This window comes from Chlorocebus sabaeus, chromosome 21 (assembly GCF_047675955.1).
Source record: "Chlorocebus sabaeus isolate Y175 chromosome 21, mChlSab1.0.hap1, whole genome shotgun sequence".
NCBI classification, from domain to species: domain Eukaryota; kingdom Metazoa; phylum Chordata; class Mammalia; order Primates; family Cercopithecidae; genus Chlorocebus; species Chlorocebus sabaeus.
This window is the reverse complement of record NC_132924.1, coordinates 10,559,177-10,580,832: the sequence shown is the minus strand read 5'-3', so window position 1 is coordinate 10,580,832 and position 21,656 is coordinate 10,559,177. Positions and strand designations below refer to the sequence as shown.

At 44.0% G+C, this 21,656-nt stretch overlaps 1 protein-coding gene across 5 annotated transcripts in view; it reads right to left on the bottom strand.

The window, feature by feature from the left end:
• The window catches only part of COBL (cordon-bleu WH2 repeat protein), a 301,591-nt gene that overhangs the window by 267,781 nt on the left and 12,154 nt on the right, over positions 1-21,656 (bottom strand). The gene's annotated exons all lie outside the window — the stretch shown is intronic.

The window sequence follows — 21,656 nt, the reverse complement described above, 5'->3', positions numbered from 1 at the left end:
CTCAGCCTCCTGAGTAGCTATAATTACAGGCGTGCACCACCACGCCCAGCTAATTTTTGTATTTTTAGGAGAGACGGGGTTTCACCATGTGTTGGCCAGGCGAGTCTCAAACTCCTGACCTCAGATGATCTGCCCGCCTCGGCCTCCCAGAGTGCTGGGATTACAGGCATGAGCCACCACATCCAGCCAAATCTGTAGTTTAAGAACATTATGAAAAAGAAATTTTTAGACCCAGATGGTTTCACTGGTCGATTTTACTAAGCATTTAAGATGAAAAACATAAAATGAAAAAACACCAATAACATTAGACAGACACATCACAAGAAAACTATAGACAAATATCCCTCATGAATACATATGCAAAATTCCTCAAAAAAAAAAAATAGAATCTAGCAATATATAAAAAGAATAGGCCGGGCACGGTGGCTCACGTCTATAATCCCACTTTGGGAGCCGAGGCAGGCAGATCACAAAGTCAGGAGCTCAAGATCATCCTGGCTAACACAGTGAAATCCCATCTCTACTAAAAATACAAAAAAAAAAAAAAAAACAAAACCGGGCATGGTGGCGGGTGCCTGTAGTCCCAGTTACTTGGGAGGCTGAGGCAGGAGAATGGTGTGAACCCAGGAGGTGGAGCTTGCAGTGAGCTGAGATTGTGCTACTGCACTCCAGCCCGGGTGACAGAGCAAGACTCCACCTCAAAAAAAAAAAAGATTTATACACCACAATCAAGGAGGTTTAATCTCAGGAATGCAAGGCTGATTCAATATTTGAAAATCAATTAATGTAATTCACCATACTGACAGTTTAAAGAAAAACCACATGAGTGTATCAATCAAAGCAAAGAAAAGCATTTGACGTAATTCAGTATCAAGTCTCAGCAAATTATAAATTAAAAAAAACCTTCCTAAGCCTATTAAAATATAGCTATAAGGCCAGGCGTGGTGGCTCATGCCTGTAATCCCAGCACTTTGGGAGGCCGAAGCAGGTGGATCATGAGGTCAGGAGTTTGAGACCAGCCTGGCCAACACAGTGAAACCCTGTCACTACTGAAAATACAAAAATTAGCTGGGCATGGTGGTGCACACCTGTAGTCCCAGCTACTCAGGAGGCTGAGGCAGGAGAATCACTTGAACCCAGGAGGCAGAGGTTGCGGTGAGCCAAGATCGCACCACTGCACTCCAGCCTGGGCGACAAAGCAAGACTCCATCTCAAAAAAAAAAAAAAAAAAGCTATAATGAAACCTGCCTCCACGATCAAGCTTCACAAAGAAAGACTGAATGTTTTCCCCAAGATCAGGAACAAGGTAAGAGTGTGTATTCTCACTACTTCTATTCAACTTCTTTTTTTTTTTTTTTTTTTTTTTTGACAGAGTCTTGCTTTGCCACCCAGGCTAGAGTGCAGTGGTGCAATCTCGGCTCACTGCAACCTCCACCTCCCAGTTTTAAGCAATTCTCTGCCTCAGCCTCCCAAGTAGCTGGGATATCAGGAGCATGCTGGCATGCCTGGCTAATTTTTGTATTTTGTAAAGACAGAGTTTCACCATCCTGGCCAGGCTGGTCTTGAACTCCTGACCTTGTGATCCACACGCCTCAGCTTCCCAAAGTGCTGGAATTAGAGGCATAAGCCACCGTGCCCAGCTATTCAACTTCTTACTGGAAATCTATACTGTACAATAAGAAGAGAAAAACAAATAAAAGACATCAAATTTGGACAGACAGAAATAAACCACACCTTTCTTCTAGACATATATAGCAAATCCCAAAGAATCTGCGAACAAAAAAAAAGCAAAAATCCTCATAGAATTAACAGAATTTAAGCAAGCTTGTGGAATACAAAGTCAACACACAAAAATCAATTATATTTCTATACTAACAATCCATGAATAGGAATTAAAATTTTTAAATGCCATTTACAAGCATCTACTAAAAAAGTGAAGTATTTAGGTATAAGTCTAGTTGACATGCATAAGATTTGTATGCTGAGAACTACAAAACACTGGTTAATGAAATCAAAGAAAACCTAGAAAAATGGAGAGACATATATTCATTGGTCAGATGACTCAAATTGATTTACAAATTTAACAAAATTTCAAATTCTCAGCATGACTGTTTTTGTAGACAGAGACAAACTGATCTGAATATTTATATGGAAAGGCAAAGAAATGAGAAGAGCCAAACTAATTTTGAAAAATAAGAATGTTGGAAGAATCACACTACACAGCCTTAAGACTTACTATAAAGCTACAGTATTCAAGATAGTGTGATAGTGGTGAAGCAACAGTTATAAATCAATTAAACAAGACTGACAATCAAGAAATAGATCCACATAAATATAGTCAAGTGATTTTTTATGAAGGTGTAAACGCAATTAAATAGAAGAAAGTCTTTTCAACAAATGGTATTATAACAATTGGATACCCTATGCCAAAGAAAAAGAAGAGAAGTAGCAGCAGCAGAACTTTGACCTAAGTCACATGCCTTATACAACAATTAACTCAAAATGGACCATGATCTAAATGGAAAAGCAAAGGTATAAAACCTTTAGAAGAAACATACAAGAAAATATTCATGGCCTGGGTTAGGCAAGAGTTCCTAGATATGGTGCCCAAATCATGTCTAGAGCATAAAGTTTAAAACAAAAAAAGCTATACTTCTTCATAATTAAAATTTTCTACTCTTCTAAAAACACTGCTAAAGAACAAAAACACAAGATACTGACTGAAAAAAAAAAAATCTGCAAATCACATATGACCTAGGAGCTGTATCCACATTATATAAAGAAACTTCAAGTAACTAAAAAAAAAAAAGCAAAAAATAATCGAATTTTAAAATGGGCAAAGGACATGAACAGACACTTCTTAAAATAAAACATCCAAACAGCCAATATGAAAAAAATGTTCATCATCATTAATCATCAGAGAAATGCAAATCAAAACCACAATGAGATGCCATCTCACACTAGTCAGGACGGTGATTATCAAAAAGTCAAAAAATAACATGCTGGTGAGGCTGCAGAGAAAGGGGAATACATATACTGTTGATAGGAATGCGAATTAGTTCAGCCACTGTGGAAACTAGTTTAGAGGTTTCCCAAAGAACTTAAGCAGAACTACCATTCAATGAAGTAATCCTATTACTGGATATATATCCAAAGGAAAAGAAATCATTGTGCCAAAAAGATACATGCCAGTCATATGTTCACTGCAACACTATTCACAATAGCAAAGACAAGGAATCAACCTAAGTGCCCATCAGTGGTAGACTGGATTAAAACAAAATATGGTACATATACACCATCAAATACTACACAACCACAAAAAAGAATTAAATCATGTCCTTTGAAGCAACATGGATGCAGCTGGATGCCACTATCCTACGTGAATTAATGCAGGAACAGAAGACAAATACCGCATATTGTTACTTGTAAGTAGGAGTTAAACACTGAGAACACATGGGCATAAAGATGGGAACAACAGACACTGAGGATGTTGGAGGTGGGGAGAAAAGGAGGGCAGCATGGACTGAAAAACTACCTCTTGGGTACCATGCTCACTACCTGGGTGATGGGATCAACCATTCCCCAAACCTCAGCATCCCACAATATACCCATGTAACAAAACTGCAAATGAACCCTCTTATTCCAAAATAAAAGTTGAAAAATCAAAAAATAAAAACAATCCCACAACATAAGAAAACAAACAACTCTTTGAAAAATAGGCAAAAGACTTAAAAGAGAGGCAACAGATTTCACCCAAAAAGACATATGGATGGTAAATAAACACAAAAGTCTTCTCCATCATCAGCCTTTAGATAATTGCAAGTTAAAACCATGATGTGATATAAGAATAGCTAAAATAAAACAATCTTAAAAATATCAAGTGTTGGTGAGGCTACAAAGCAATTGGAGCTCTCATGCATTGCTGGTGGGAATGCAAAATGGTACAGACACTCTGGAAAACCATTTGGCGGTTTCCTAAAATGGTAAACACTTCAGGCATATAGTTACGACCCAGCACTCCCACTCCTGGGTATTTACCCTAAAGAAATGAAACTTTAGGTTCACACCAACACCTGTCCATGAATATTTATAGCAGTTCTATTCACACTCACAAAACACTGGAGAAAACCCAGATGTCCCTCAATGAGTGGATGGGTAAACAAACAGTGGTGGACCCATATGATGGAAGAAGATGACTCTGCATAAAAATTGGGCTACAGAGCGAGAGTCTATCTCAAAAATGAAAAAAACGAAAGAACTGCTGACAGTCGATTGAAAGGAGTTGAATCTCAAAGGCAGTAAGTATGCTGTGCAAAAGAGGTTAGGTTCAAAATGATATATACCCTACAATTCCATTTATCGGGCATTCTCAAAAAAGAATTATAGTGATGGAGAACAAATCAGTGGTTGCCAGGAAGAGAACTAAAGAAAATTTTGGGGTGATGAAAGTGTTCTGTGTGCTAACTCTGGTATCTATGCACATGTTAAAATTCACGGAACTATGAAAGAAGTCAACTGGATTCCATTTTGGTTTAAAAAGTAAAATATAAAAAACATAAATGGGGGCTGGGCACGATGGCTCATGCCTGTAATCCCAGCACTTTGGGAGGCCAAGGCGGGTGGATCACCTGAGGTCAGGAGTTCGAGACCAGCCTGACCAACAAGGTGAAATCCTGTCTGTGCTAAAAATACAAAAATTAGCCAGCATGGTGGCAGGTGCCTGTAGTCACAGCTATTCGGGAGGCTGAAACAGGAGAATTGCTTGAACCCGGGAGGCGGAGGCTGCAGTGAGCCAAGATCGCGCCACTGCACTCCAGCCTGGGCAGCAGTCTCAGGAAAAAAAAAAAAAAGAAAGAAAGAAAGAAAGAAAATAATAATAATAATACAAATGGGGCTGGGCACGATGACTCACGCCTGTAATCCCAGCACTTTGGGAGGCTGAGGCGGGTTGATCACCCGAGGTCAGGAGTTTGATACCAGCCTGGCCAACATGGTGAAACTCTGTCTCCACTAAAAATACAGTAATTAACCGAGCGTGATGGTAGGTGCCTGTAATCCCAGCAACTCAGGAGGCTGAGGCAGGAGAATCGCTTAAACCCAGGAGGATGAGGTTGCGGTGAGCCGAGATCACGCTATTGCACTCCAGCCTGGGCAACAAGAGTGAAACTCAGTCTCAATAAATAAATACATACATACATACAAAAATAAATAATTTTAGAAAATACAAATGGGAAATAAGAATTGAATACAAATGCCAGTCTTCAAGATGGATACCTATGAAAATACTCTTCTATCTACTCAATTAATTGTATGCAACTAATTCATTTACTCAACCTGTCCTTGTTAAAATATGAACCAGAACAATATGAGGAGTCATCAGGGTTAAAACCATAAAGAACAATATAAAATAGTCCTCATGAGAGCAGGGCCAAAATGACTTGTTTCCACTTGTGCATAATGATGGCACAGAGACACAGCAGAACAGAGCCCTGCACAGTCTAAGGTTAGCAGCATCTCCTCCCAGCATGCTGGCCACACTGGTGCTCAGGGTGCAGTGAGCAATGGACAGCAACTGATTTGTTCGTAACAGTTTCCTTTTTAAAATGTTATTCTGTACCAAATAGTCTATTCAACAAATGGTGTTATAACAACTGGGAACAAACCTATCATTTGATTATTTTGCAAGTCATTCTACCTACTTGTGTCCTTCCCTCTCCGTGTTCTCATTGTCTGCTCTCCTAAGTCACCTCCCAAGTGACTCTCAGCTCCCAGAGCCATAGACCTCACTGCCCTCCTGCTGACACTTCCTCTCAGCCCTCCCTGGATCCCGTGTCACTGCATTCGGGCGTGACCTCCGCAAAGTGGCCAGAGCTTGTTTCCTAAAACAGGAGCTGATGATCTTCCATGGTTCCTCCACTGTCTACAATGGAGCTCCGCTGGGCAGCAGGGCTCAGAGGACCTTCATGTGCTGATCCTGCCCATCTGCTCTCCTGCTCACCTCCTGTCCTGGAGTGCCACTTCTCCTTATTCCAGAAATAAGACTCAGTCTCAAACACTTCTGTGCCTGGCACACAGTAGGTGTGCTAACAACGCCTGCAAATTGTATGTGAACACTCCCAGCAAGCCACAGAAGGGAAGTGAACAGCAGCGATTAGAACAAACAACTACAAGTAATTACCTTTCAGTGCCAAAAACAATGACGCCTCCTTTGAGGAAATGCAACTTGTCCTACTTTCGATAATGAGAACTATGGAAATTATTGTTTCCCTGTTGCCCAGCTTGTCAGAAACATAAAGACCGAACTGATGTTCAATTGCAGGACACAGATTTGCTTTCATGGCTGATATCTCTCCCCTCTCTGCCTTTCTTTGGCCTGGTTTCCTGTTTCTATTTTTATTCATCCTCCTGCATGCCAGCCCCATACCAGGGCCTTGGGAAAGCAAATGAGATACAGAGAAAAACAGCAGTTCAGGAAAACAGAAATCCCCCAAGATGCTGCAAAGCAAAATGTTCCACGTGAGCAGCAGTAATCTTAGGGTGGTCATATTTGCAACCTGAATGAAAGGTGGCGATTGCTCAAGATCAACACTTGGACTTGAGCAAACACAATCGAATGCATACACCAATCACAGACTCAATAGAACGGGCAAGTCACAATGCCAGTGGCATAAATTATGTGCCATTGGTTACCAGAGGACAATGTGTGCCACCAGCACATCTAATTTGCCTTATTTGGAAATCTGACTGCTAATCATTGGGGAACATGGGTTCTGAAGGAACAGACAAACTAGAATGCCTGGCTGGATGATCAGCAGGGTCCTTCCAGCAGAGATAATGTGAAACCTGCAATGTCACAACTCAGGTCGCTGGCTTGGAAAAAGCTTGTCTATGCTGTAAAATGATTTGCGCTCAGCCTCCTTTAAATCTTATCTTAATCAGAAGTTAGTTTACCCCTAAGTAAACACAGATATCAGAACAAAGGGTGCGTGAAAGATGTGTGCTATCTTTCTAAACTCAAATTTAGGCTCGCCCCACCCTGCTTTAACCTTCTTGGGCTTCCTACTTCCCTGACTCTCTCTCCATCTTCCCTCACAACCTCAGCCTCGGCCCTTCTTTGTGAGTTTCAGGAAGATTAAACTGCTCAATAATAACCCTGAACACTAACATGCAAAATCCCACTTCTCCCAGACACCCAGGCCAGCACCCTTTCTGGCACCATGCATACTCCCCTCTCCATGTGAACACCTTGACCTCAGGTGGGAGCTCCGGTGCCACTCCCTGAAGCATGGGCCCTCCACAGGCGTGTGCCCTTCCCTCCGGACTGGCGTCTGCATAGCAACACCACACTGTACTGCATGGAATCTGCCTCTGTCCCTCGCCCTCCTCCCCAAGAGCAAAGGCCACGTCTTCTTTAGGTCTCCAGCATCTAGCACAATGTCTGTTCCTGCCAGGGGCTCACAACCCTTGGGGTATGACTGAATGAACAGATGAATGGCTAGCTACATGGAGCACCAGAGCAAGGAAAGCAGAAACCCCAATTAGAGCCAGCGAGCCATCGCGAAGCAGTGAAGAAGGACTGAGGGGCACCGGGGAGAACAGGCGTCTCGGGAACCACAAGCAAGGCTGGGGCACACAGACACATAAGAGATGTCTGAGTGACCAGAAGATACAGACACAAACTGTGAGTCACAGACTCACCAGAAAGGAGATCACTGGGGCCAACCTCTGTGTCTTCCAAAGTCCTAGCCAGGAGTTCCAGCACAAGGATCATACACAACTGTAAAAAGTTACCTTGAACACAATCTGGGAAATTTAAGTATGAACAGGAAATTAGCTGTCATTAAGGAATCATTGTCAGGCAGGGTAATGACGTGATGGTCATAAAAAGGTAAGCTTTCTCAGGCCAGGCATGGTGGCTCATGCCTATAATCTTAACGCTTTGGGAGGCTGAGGTGGGTGGATCACCTGAGGTCAGGAGTTCGAGACCAGTCTGGCCAACATGGTGAAACCCCGTCTCTACTAAAAATACAAAAATTAGCCGGGTGTGGTGGTGGGCGCCTGTAATCCCAGCTACTTGGGAGGCTGAGGAAGGAGAATCACTTGAACCCAGGAAGTGGAGGTTGCAGTGAGCCGACATCACACCATTGCACTCCAGCCAGGGCAACAGAGCAAGACTCCATCTCAAAAAATAAAAAAGTAAGCTTTATCAGTGCACAATGAGCACGGAAGTATTTACAAATGAAAAGATAGAATGGGGGAACTTTTGCCTTAAAATGTTCAAGCCAAAAATAAAAAATAAGAAGTGGGGGCAGGCACAGTGGCTCACACCTGTAATCCCAGCATTCTGGGAAGCTGAGACAGGTAGATCCTCTGAAGTCAGGAGTTCTGGACCAGCCTGACCAACATGGTGAAACCCCATCTCTACTGAAAATATAAAATTAGTTGGGCGTGGTGGAGGGTCCTGTTTGGGAAGCTGAGGCAGGAGAATCTCTTGAACTCAGGAGGTGGAGGCTGTAGCGAGTTGAAATTGTGCCACTGCACTCCAGCCCAGGCAACAGAATGAGACTTTGTCTCAAAAAAAAAAAAAAAAAAAAAAAGTGGGAGAATTGGCAAAATGTTAAAAATTGCCAAAGCTCATGAATGGACCCACAAGGTTTCTTTACTATGTTCTCTGCTTTTATTCACATTTGAAAGTTTCCATGTCCATTTTGTCATTTTAAGGTACCCACTGAGTAGAATTAAATGAATCTTCAAATCAATGACTGTTGATTATTATATTTGAGGAAATCCCATAAAAAGTCATCCATTCCAAGAGTATTATGTTTTAAAGAATCTAATTATTTAGAATGAGTGCTATTTAAATACAACTGACAAAGACATTTTTAAAAATCCATCAAAAGCTGGAAAAACATAATTCAGCCAACCTACTCTAATTGTATTCTTTAAATGGCCCCCTCATTTCCTGAAGCCAGGTATTAGAAAGTGACACATTCTATTGGCTGACACAAAAGGCATTCTTGCGCATTTCTAGGTAGCTGTTCTCCTTCAGCCTCTTTGGCACACATCTGTGAGACCTGCTGCCAGCTCTGAGGGAGGCCCGGCTGAGCACTCCCCTGTGTGGAGGGTCCCTCCTGTCTGGGACCTCATTCTGTCCCCTCCTCCCTCCTGGAAAGCAAAGCTCCTTCCAAGGCCTGTGGCTTGCCCAAGCCCAGCTCTTTGCAGCCCCTGCAGGCCCTGAGTAGCCCTGAGTAAAGAGGAGCGGGGCCTTCCAGGGATGCCCACGTATCCCAGGCCTGGGCACACAGGTTCCATGCACCCCACAGCCAAGGCTGCTGCTACCCTGGGGCCAGGATTCCACTTTCCCTTGAGTAAGACAATGACAGAAGTGAAGGAATAAGTTACTAAACACATGTGAGGCCCCAAATCAAAAAGTTTAGATTTAAAATTCAATAAACTTCACACACACTAGAATGGTGAAAATTAAAGACTGACCCAACAACTGTAATTCCCATCCACTGTTAGAAGAAAAAGAAACAATCACTTTGAAAACAGCTGGGCAGTTTTGTAGTTGTTTGTTTGCTTTGTTTCGTTTTCGTCAAACTACTTCTCAGCTAAAAAACCCTGGCAGTTTTGTAAAACATTAAACATACATTTACAAGGTGACTCAGCCATTCCACTCCTTGGTAATTACTCCAAAGAAAGAGAATATATGTCCTTACAAAAACTATAAATGAATGTTCATAATAGCTTTATTTGTAATAGCTAAAACCCCAAAACAACCTAAATGTCAATCAATGGGAGAACAAATTGTTGTAAATTAATGATGGTACACTGTTCATCAATAAAGAGGGATGAACAATAGAGACACCATGAAATCATCACGCCAAGTGAAAGAACTAGACAAAAAGACGCCACCTACATAAATAAAATAGATCAATGGTGGTCGAGGAGCACAGAAGAGGGAGGAATGGATTGCAAAGAGGCACAAGAAACCTTTGAGCAGCAACAGAAAAACTTCTGTATCTCAGTTGTGGTAACTGTTTCAAGGGTGTCACACACATCAAAATTCATAAAGCTGTATGCCTTAATATGTACAGTTTACTGCACATAAATATACCTCACTAAAGTAGCTCCAAAATACAGTACACCTTCTCAATCACAAAGAGGAAAAAGAAGAAACTCATCCATAACTGAGAACCAACAGACACTGGCTACAAGGCAGGTTGTTCCATGCTCAGTAAGGGGTGCTGGATCATGCATAGTGTTCCTAGGTCATTCTATGCTTGGTAAGAGGTCCTAGGTCACACACAGTACTCCCAGGTTGTCCCAGGCTTAGTAAGGGGTGCTGGATCATGCACAGTGCTCCCAGTATATAAGCAACAGGCACTTAGTCTGTAGCTACTTGCCTAAGTTTTTCAACAGTCAAGAACTACTTTAGGCTGGGCTCGGTGGTTCACGCCTATAATCTCAGCACTTTGGGAGGCCAAGGTAGGCAGATCACTTGAGGTCAGGAGTTCAAGACCAGCCTGGTCAACATGGTGAAACCACATCTCTACTAAAAATACAAAAATTAGCCAGGCATGGTAGCACATGCCTGTAGTCCCAGCTACTCAGGAGGCTGAGGCAGGAGAATCACTTGAACCTGGGAGATGGAGGCTGCAGTGAGTGGAGATGTGCCACTGCACTCCAGCCTGGGCAACACAGTGAGACTCTGTCTAAAAAAAAAAAAAAAAAAAAAAGGCAGGGGCACAGGGCTCACACCTGTAATCCCAACACTTTGGGAGGCCAAGGCAGGCAGATCACCTGAGGTCAGAAGTTAAAGACCAGCCTGGCCCACATGGTGAAACCCCATTTCTACTAAAAGTGCAAAAAAAAAAAAAAAAAATTTGCCGGTCGTGGTGGCACAGGCCTATAATCCCAGCTACTCAGGAGGCTGAGGTGGGAGAATCACTTGAGCCTGAGAGGCAGAGGTTGCAGTGAGCTGAGATTGCACCATTGCACTCCAGCTTGGGCGACAAGAGTGAAACTCCGTCTCGGAAAAAAAAAAAGAAAAGAAAAGAAAAAAAGAACTATTTTACTCTTAATTCCAAGCAAAAGTTTAATATTTTTCTGTACTTGATATCACTAGCCTCTAACTAAACCATGTCATCCTTGAGGTCCAGCAATATAAGCAGGTTTTTGTACCCCCCGTAGACCTAGCACTGTCCTTGCACATGGTCTATGCACTATTTATATAGAATTTAAAGTTTTACTGGTATCACTTATTCAAAGTTATCAAAATTGTTTATTTTTTAAAATATTGCCCAATTAGGGAAAAGCACACACCGGGGCCTGTTGGAGAATGGAGGCAATGGGAGGGAGAGCAGTAGGACAAATACCTAATGCATGAGGGGCTTAAAACCTAAATGACAGACTGGGCACAGTGGCTCTCAACCATAATCCCAGCACTTTGGGAGACCAAGCAGGGCAGATCACCTGAGGTCAGGAGTTCAAGACCAGCCTGGCCAACATGTTGAAACCCCATCTCTAAAAAATATAAAAATTAGCCAGGCATGATGGCAGGTGCCTGTAATCCCAGCTACTCAGGAGGCTGAGGAGGGAGAATCGCATGAACCCAGGAGGCGGAGGGTGCAGTAAGCAGAGATCGCACCACTGTACTCCAGCCTGGGTGACAGGGCAAGACTCTGGCTCAAAAACAAAAAAACAAAAAACAAAAAAACCTACATGACAGGTTGATAGGTGTAGCAAACCACCATGGCACATGTATACCTATGTAAAAAACCTGCAAATTCTGCACATGTATCCAGAACTTAGGGTAAAAAGAATAACAATTAAAAATATATATATTAAAAAACATTTTTCTAAGAAAATATTGCCCAATTAACTGGAACCAATGAAATAATCTTGCAAATGCCTAGATATATACACAGTCACTGATACAGGCCTGTCCTTTCAGACTGTCCCTGACAGCAACTACTTTGCAAGTGTTGGGACACACCCAGCAAAGCAAACAGGACATCCTGGAGACAAGAATATGTACGACACCCTCCCAGGGCCATCAGTTCACATTATGTGTTAACTGTCCTGTGCCTCTGGCGTTCCGTAGGTCCCTATAGATGATGTGTCCAACAACTGCCATCAAAGCCCAAGAAATTATGGCCAATCTAATCTCAACTTTCTTGTTAACCTTTCTGAAAAATTTCAAATCCTGGCAGCCTCACAGAAGTCTGAACTTCTCCATACCTCTTTACCCTCCCCTAAGTGATCAATGAAAATTTAAAAATCCTCACTGAGTAATCCCTAAGCTACTATTTACATAAACTAATCTTGGGGATATTTACAGCTTGTCTGGCCTGGCTGTGGCTTAGGTCTGGAAGGAGTGTTATATTTAAGAACTGCTTCAGCAAAATAATTTTCTGAGAAGCCTTTCATAAAAATAAACCTGACTTATCTTGGCCCCACCCTACAAGTAGAACTAACTGCTCCGCTCCTTCTTTTCTGGCTGTTCATGAAGCACTTTGCACATATCTCTACAATAACACTTGTTGTAATGGCCTTTAAAGATCAGTCCTCTCTTCTTTACTGTGGGATCTGTCAGGGCAGGGACACCCATGACATCAGCACATAGGTGAATTTTAATTAATACTTAGTTTTTTAAAAATCATGAGCCAATTAAATAAATCCATTTTAAAATGATCCTACATCAGAAAAATGGATCATTTCATATTTAAACCTTCATAATACGTAGGGCAATATGACAAACAACACAGAGACAATTATACACATATTATTTTAATGTAAAGTTTGTCCTAACATGGGAGACGTTTGATTAAATGAAGGAGTTCAATATTTTTAATTAAGCTTGGCTTTACTTTCTTTTTCTTTTTTATTCTTTTGTTTTTGGTTTTGCTTTTTTACCAAAGCATTATCTTACATAAATTAAATATTTCATTTCTTTTTTGATCAACAATTTAAGATAACTTTTGGGGGGGGGCAAATAATACTGCAGGAAATCAATTAGATAAATGACTGACTCTGAAAGCATTTTACGGTATGTATGTATGTTTGCTTCTAAATTAAATTTTTGAGGCAGCTGGTAGGTAAATGATGTTTCTTTGGTTTAAGAAAAAAAAATTGACATATGATGTTGGTGAATGGCATCTGTGAGCTCTTTTTGTTTAGTTGTTTCAAGTTCTAATACTTATTACTAATGTTTATTTGGTACAGATATCTCTGAGTCATCTACATTTGCCAGATGTGCTTTCTAATTCTTTCTAGACTTTCAATCCATAGTAACCAAAATTGGGTGTTTAGGTTAGAAAACCCATACTTTTGGACCCCACTCTCCAGCCAGTTCCAATTCATAAAAATGATAAGAGACTGATTTTCAGAATAGTAAAAATAGCCAGTTTGCTGAATTCTACTTACTGGATTACAGTCATTCTAAAGAGCTGTTAGTTATTCTGTTCATTTAATTCACAATACAACCCTATGCTATTGTTACTATTAAAAAAAAAAAAAAGGAAGAAAGAAAGTATTTTACAGAATAGCTTTTGTTTCATGATAGATGTTTGCTTGCGAGGATTTATGGGCATTTTGATATTGCTGATTACTCACAGGGAGGTGCTAAGGATAGCACGAGAACTTGCTTGCAATCTGGGCTGGACCGCCTTTTTCCAAAGTAACTAGGTTAAACCATGTGAAGTGTATTACAAACACATATTTCTTGAAGAGGAAATTCTTGTTCTAGAAAATGACCACGCTATATGTATTCAGGTCTTTTCCACTAAATAGAACTCCCAGGCTGGCCACCTTGGGAGCTAGAACAATATCTCAACTAATACACATTTAAGGAATTGATGGCTGGGTGTAATACTGAATGATGAATGAAAGGATCATCTTTAGCCAAGGCTGGATGTCTGAATCACCAGGAAGCGCCTTCAAACCGTCTTGTGAGTCCCCTCCCTGCTGGCCCAGGCAGCATCCCCCTGGGAAGAGCTGAGATACGCTTCTAATCCAAAGCTCCTCGGTGACTGGGATGCACATCCCTGGTTAACACCCACTGGGGCAGAATCCTGCCTTCATCTTTACATCGGTAGACTCAGCATCAAGGCTGAGCAACCAGAACATTTATAGTCAAGACAGGGCAATTTGGTAGGTGAAATGGGCATTATTAGGAATCACACCAGGTGTTAACTGGGACTGTCACTTTTCAGTACCTGAGGTTTTCTGTTGTTGTTTTTAACATGATAAGCTAAGTTTCATCATTTTGATAAGCTTTCTTTTTTTTTTTTTTTTTTTGAGATGGAGTCTCACTCTGTCACGCAGGCTGGAGTGCAATGGTGTGATCTCAGCTCACTGCAACCTCCGTCTCCCGGGTTCAAGCAATTCTCCTGCCTCAGCCTCCCAGGTAGCTGGGGTTACAGGCGCCTGCCACCATGCCCAGCTAATTTTTTGTATTTTTAGTAGAGATGGGGTTTTGCCATGTTGGCCAGACTGGTCTTGAACTCCTCATCTCAGGTGATCTGCCTGCCTCAGCCTCCCAAAATGCTGGGATTACAGGCTTAAGCCAGCATGCCTGGCCTTGAAAATCTTTATATAAACAACGATACATACTTCTATAAAGAAAACTGTCACATGCAGCCCTTGATACATGAAAAAGCCAACCATTAGAAAGGTTTGTATCAGTGGGATTTGGTTATAAAAGTCTCCTTTCAGAGGCCACTCAATGTATGTTTTTAAAGCATCTTCACTAGCAGTTTAACCAAGTTGCTTTGGGAAAAAACAATCAAGACCATATTGCCCTAGGGTAGGTCAAAATATGACCACAAATGTTTCATACTAATCTCTTCCAAAGATGGGGCCTAATTTCCCTCCCCTGAATGTGGGCTGGACTTAGTGACTTGCTTCTGACAAATAAGTATGAAGCCAGTGACAGTATATCACTTCTAAGGATAGGTCATAAAAGGCCTTGCAAATTGCTCCTTGCACCCCCTCTTAAATCACATGCTCTACAGGAAGTCAGTCGCCATGTTGTGAGGACACTCAGGCATACAGAGAGGCCACATGGCAAAAAGCTGAGGCATCCTGACAAAAGCTGGCAAAAACTGAGCCACTGTCCAGCCACCGCGTATGACTCTAAGCATACTTACAACCTAAAATTCTCATCAGAACCACCCAGTAAAGCCATTTCCACTGCTAAGCTGCTAAGATTAGGGTGATTTGCTATGTAGCAATAGGTAACTACTACACCTACAGGCTTCAACCCAGTCACCTTTGTGGTCAGGCCATGCTTTAAGAGGTGGCCTGCTATTCAGGGCTAATTGTGCAGCTTCCTGCCTGTGCATGCTCCTGCAATGACATTCTCCATCACTTCTGAGCTCTGACCACCTAATACATGGGCTGGACCCCCACCCCAGCAACAAAGCAGATGTGAGCAAAGCAGGCCACTCCATTGCTCTTTCTTAGCTCATGACCCATTCACCATCCGAAAAGTAGGGAAAGAAATGCTTGCCCACCAGGCTCATGAGCATGTCTTGTGTCAAATGAATAGGCAGATGTTGGGACTCTGAAAGCTGCAAAATGGTGCAAATGTGTACATTTTCACTGTTGACCCTGTCACTTCACATGCTGCATAAGTCTCATCCTACCTCAGTAGTTAGTAACAACAACTGTACCACTAACATGATACTGTACGATCCAAAACCGTAAACAAGCCTACAGTGGCTTTGTTTGAGCACAGATGACATCGAAGTTCTGAGGTCAAATCCACTTGTCCCAGCAAATAAGCCCTTTCCCATATCTCAGCTCTCTTCTTCCTCCTCTACCCCGATACTCTCCACCCAGATTCTCCCCAGCACAATCAATCTTCATGGAGTCAGGAAGGAACCATCTGAACAGCTTTCCTCAACCACGAATGGCATAGGCCAGGAAAGCCAAGGGGAGCTGTTGCTGGTGGCCACCTCATATCTTTCTGCCCTGAGGCCAGACAGGCTGCACAGCGCACCTCCCAAAGATGAGCCACACAACCTTCCAAGTCTATGAGCATGCATACACACATATACACAGACACACACACACACACACACACACACACACCCCTCCTCCAGGGCTGGACATCCTTAAGACACTAACGAATGCATGAGCCAGCAAAAGTCACACACAGTGGCGTCCACTGCCTGTCTGCCCAGGAGGTGCAGCGTTGGCTATTTAGAAAGTATTATATTCCAAAGAACTTGTGCATATCCTTTGCTTCGATATTGCTAGAACAGAAAATAAGGTAAATCAATAGAGACTATAGACATCCAGATTTTACCTATCTTCTCCTATCTGTTTCTCTTTCTTCCCTAAAGTCACAAGTTTCAAAGGGACCGAACGGTTAATAATTCCTAGCATATGAGTCCAGGTTCCAGGGGGACTGACCCATAGCTTGCTGGCACTCCTCAAACCCAGTTAGCGCTTTCTAAGGAGGATGGGTGCTGCAGCCCTGGGCCCAGGAAGAGGCTGGCAGTCCTGCTCTGAGAACAAAGCATATGAAGAGCTGAAACGGTGCCGAGGGAGAGGCCGCTGCAAGGCTTCATGGCTACAAGGGTGGGCTGTCACCCTGAGCAAGCTGCTTAACTTAACTCTCTAAGACTCAGTGTCCTCCTCGTCAAGAAAGTGACAGTAATATCACCTACATACAGGTCTACTAGGGGGATGAGGACCATAATACACGAAAAGCTTTCCATGCCACAGGTGACCCATGACTCCACAGACAGGTCAGGTCATCTGTACCCTACTTGAGGCACCGTCAATGACCACGTGCTTAAATATCGCAACAACATCAAGCTGCTATGAAAGTCTGTGGATGCTCACTCTTACTGACGCACTCATCTCACTGCAGACCAGTTCACAGACCACACCTGGACTAGCGCTGGCCTCAAGGCCCTGCAAACAGGCCATGCATCTCTGACCCCCACAACCCAGTCTATTGCCCTTGTGCCTTCCTTACTTCCCTATTACACATGCTCATGCTTGCCTTAGATTTCAGAATCAAAACTGAGGTTTGCTTTTTTGTTTGGTTTTGTTTTTTTGAGATGGAGTCTCACTCTGTTGCCCAGGCTGGAGTGCAGTGGCACCATGTCAGCCCACTGCAACCTCTGTCTCCTGGGTTCAAGCAATTCTCCTGTCTCAGCCTCCTGAGTAGCTGGGATTACAGGCACCCCCCACCACGCCCGGCTAATTTTTGTATTTTTAGTAGAGATGGGGGTTCACCATGTTGGCCAGGCTGGTCTCGAACTTCTGACCTCAGGTGATCTGCCTGCCTTAGCCTCCCCAAGTGCTGGGATTACAGGCGTGAGCCACTGCGCCTGGCCAAAACAGAGGTTATTAAACCGTGGAAGGCTCTCACACCTGGCCTGGGTCTGGATCCTTCTTACCCAGAGTGTCACCTGATGTGTTAGAAGGAGCCACGCGGTATGTTAGAAGGAGGTGCGTGCTCCTACAGGTCTGGGTCTGCATCCTGTCACCACTGCCCAAGTGACGCAGGAACAGTCTGGGGCTCACTGTACTGTGGGTAAAGTGGGAGAATGCCTTCTCTGGGGAGCTCTGCAGAGGAAATGATAACTGCCAGTCCACCTGCGAAGACTGAGGACTGAGCCTGCCACCGCACTCACTTCCTCTCGGGACACTCACACCCTCCCAAGAACCTGAGTTGTTCCTGCCATTCACAGTTCCTGGAAAACCCTCCCCACCCCTCTCCCCACTTCTAGCTCAGACTCACAACTGTCATCAGGGGCCCTGGGATCCTTTCCAAGGATATCTGAGGAACATGTGACTGGGTTAGGAGTGTGCGCTGGGCTGTGGGACTGCGGGGTCCAGATGTGGGGTTAACCGCTCCATCGGCTGCCCTTGGTCACCATGTTACTATCTCGTGTCCCACGTGCCTCACTGTGAAAATGGGAAGAGCACCCTCACCCCGCACGCTGAGATGAGGAGTGAGTGCGGTGGGATACACGCACCGCCCACTGCGCAGGCTGCTGCTCTGAAGTGGACCCTCCCCTGCTCCCTCCTGCCCTGCCCTGGGCCACTCTCCCCTCCTCTGGGGCTCCCTGGCAGATATGTCTCCTCTCTTAGACTGGAGCCTCTGGTGGACGCTCACCCTTTATCCTTTTCTGGGCAGGCAGCACCCTCAGCACTAATACGGCCAGAGAAGAGTGAGTGAGGGAACTTCAACTACCGCGCCCAGCACCTCCTTCCTATCCGGCCAGGGCCCTCACAGCCCGCGCTCTGGGCTCTGTGATGGGGAACTGCCTGGGCCCCCATCACCTGTACCTCAGCGGGGAGCTCACAACACAGCAGCACTGCCCCTTCCTTCACAGCCGTACTGCGGGTGGCGAGGCCAAGCCCTTGTCTCTCAGGCCTGGGCCGTGTTCTGCAGGCTGTCCCTGCCGGGCCCCACCCTCTCTTCTTTCCTCCGAGGCTTCTCCCATACCTGGGTGTCGATCTAATATTCAAAGAACAACCTTCATCTGTAAGCAAGCTGCTCCTCTGCTTAAGGCCTCCGACCAATCCCCCAGCTCTTCCAGAGAAAATCCAAACCCCCACATCGCCTGCCCACTGCTACGTGGTTCCAGGTCACAGATTCCAGCCGCGGATCCAGGCATCTAAGTCATCTGCCATCCTCAGTGTCCCCTCCAGTGGACTGCAGGTTCCTCCGCTCTGTGGGGTCCCACTGTGCTGGGAACCCCTGTATGTTCCTCCATCCTTGGGCTTCCATTCCTGGTGGTCGGTCCATGCCTGCCTCTCTGCCCAGCCACATTTTATCTAGTTTTCAACCACCAGTTCAAAACCTGGAAGCTTTGCCTCTCCCAGCTTCAAAGAGGCATGGCTCCTAAATAGTCAGAGCCAGGGGCCTCTCCCCTGGTTGGCTCTGATGGGTCTTCAGTGTCGTGGCCCTCCTGGAGGGCAGCCACCGAGCTGCATGTCTCCGCAGGCTGGCCCCATCCTAGGAGGTGCTTACAAAATAGGTGAAGACTGCTCGGCTAACAAGGGCGAAGGCCTGACCTCACTCCCACCATAATAAATTTGGAGGGGGTCACATAAATAAAGCAATGATGCCATCATTTCCTAGCAGTTAAGTTTTATAAGAAATTCTACCGCTAAAGTAAATTGATAAGACCATTACTTTTTTTTCCTAAAGATTCACAATTCTGGACCAGGTGTGGTGGCTCACGCCTGTAATCACAGCACTTTGGGAGGCCGAGGTGGGTGGATTGCCTGAGGTCGGGAGTTCGACACCAACCTAGCCAATATGGAGAAACCCTGTCTCTACTAAAAATACAAAATTAGCTAGGTGTGGTGGTACAGGCCTGTAATCCCAGCTACTCAGGAGGCTGAGGCAGGAGAATCGCTTGAACCCGGGAGGTGGAGGTTGCGGTGAGTCGACATCATGCCATTGCACTCCAGCCTGGGCAACAAGAGTGAAACTCCGTCTCAAAAAAAAAAAAAAAAGTCACAATTCTGGGCTGGGTGTGGTCGCTCAGGCCTGTAATCCCGACACTTTGGGGAGCCAAGACAGGGAGGATTGCTTGAGGCCAGGAGTTCAAGACTGGCCTGGTCAATATAGCAGGACTCTATTTCTAAGAAAAAAATAATAATAATTCACAGTTCTGGTAATAATTGTGCTTTCAAAATACTGGAACTTAACTGAGATCAGTTTTACTTGTTGGTAATAAATTACCACTTTAAAAGACAATGCTATACAGGGCACCAAGCACTGTTATCAGAGAGTGTTACAGACGCCTCATCCCTCACCCCCAACCAAACGGCTGTGGTGACTCAGTTTTTGGCATGTGCTAAATCACCAGCTCAGTCTTCCCAATGTAATGCTGAAACTATGACAACAATAACCCACTCACAGGGCTGCCGGCTGAGAAACAAGCTACTGTTTTATCACTGCAATAGAAACCTGTACTTCACAAATTAGAATGTTTTAAAATACAATACATTGATGTTTTCCCAAGCCTCATGACAAAGCTAACACAATAGATCATAATTTCACATTTATGCTTTTACATTTGGATGCAGAGATAGACACAAACGCTTTATACCCTTTTATAAAATCTGGAGACACAAAACCTAATCGAATGGTGGACAGGAAAGCCCACCATCCAAAACCAGCAATCCCGGGCCAGGCGTGGTGGCTCACACCTGTAATCCCAGCACTTTGGGAGGCCAAGGCAGCCAGATTGCCTGACTCAGGAGTTGAAGACCAGCAAAACCCATCTCTACAAACAAACAAACAAACAAAAATACAAAACCAGCAATCCCGTCTCTGTGCGCACCTGACTTGACCACGCATGCAGAGGCGGTTCCACTGGAGGTAAGAAGTGACGGGGTGGCATCCCCAGCCCTCCCAGATGGAGGCAGCCACAGAAACAAAGACATCACTTATCATTACTTTCCTCTAGCAAAAACAGACTCATTCCACAAGGAAGTGTGTCAAAGCAACTGGTGTTCATAAGCACCTATTTATTTATATGAAGTTAATGTGCCTGGGAGAGGGATTTTACCAAGCTCTGAGATGTTACATGTGACAAATGCAGACATGTATCAAAATTCAGCTTATCTGCTGATCCAGCTCCAAACAGGGAAGGTACAAATGTATTCTGATCTGTTCTGTATGGATCCTTTCCTTAGGCTTTTCCCAGTGGGTCTACAGACTAGCTGAGGATTTTATCTAATATCCAAACATCACTTTTAAAGGTGGTCATCCATTGTTATTATTTTTCTCTGAGTGGTCTGCAGAGCTGCCGACAGAACATATGGGACAGGCTGCTGACTACGTGCACACCAACACTAAACTCAGACATTTATTTTTATATTTTTTTAATGGGTAAAGGGTTTCATGGAATAATGCTGGTGGCACCCTGAAGTTCAGAGGGAAGTCCCCAGATGCTAGTGCTCCCCAAAAACCACTCACTGGTCCAACAGTCAGGAGACCAGAATCCAGTCCCAGGTTGTCACCAGTACCAAGGTCAGCTTGGAAAGTGATGGTGTGAGAGAGGCAGCCACACCTGCATGACAGAGGAATCGTGGTCTCGCCCTCACAGCATCCAAGAACTGCTAGGAGAGCAAAACAAAGGGCACAGCACAATGACCTCTATTTAGAAGTGGTGAGGCAGAGGTCACAGGCGGGTCCAGCCTTCTAACAAAGTTCTTCCAGTGGGACAGGAGTCGCCATTCCTTCTCCCCACAGTCCCCAACCCACCCTGTCCAGCCCATGACTTCCTTATCAGTGTGACCCACCTGGTCCTGGTACAAACTTGGTTTACAACATCCACTGAAAAACAATTTATGAATACAAGCTATGATTTTTATTGTATTTCCAGTGCTATTTTTCTGTTCTAAACCAACAGATTCCTTCTGAGTATTAGAATCATTAGTTTCCTATCAAGGTGGCACTGGCTGCATTTTTACCATAAGAAAACAGAATGGTAGCAGTAATATTTCCTACTGGAAAGGCAGTGCAAGTCTTCGTAAAAACAGGTGTCTGGATAGAGCATCTATTATATATTCTTGGTCCAGAATGATGGAATACTGGCAGAAAAACAATAATGGGAAAATAACAATATTTTATAATGAGAAAAGAATTGAAAAAAAAAATAGGAACT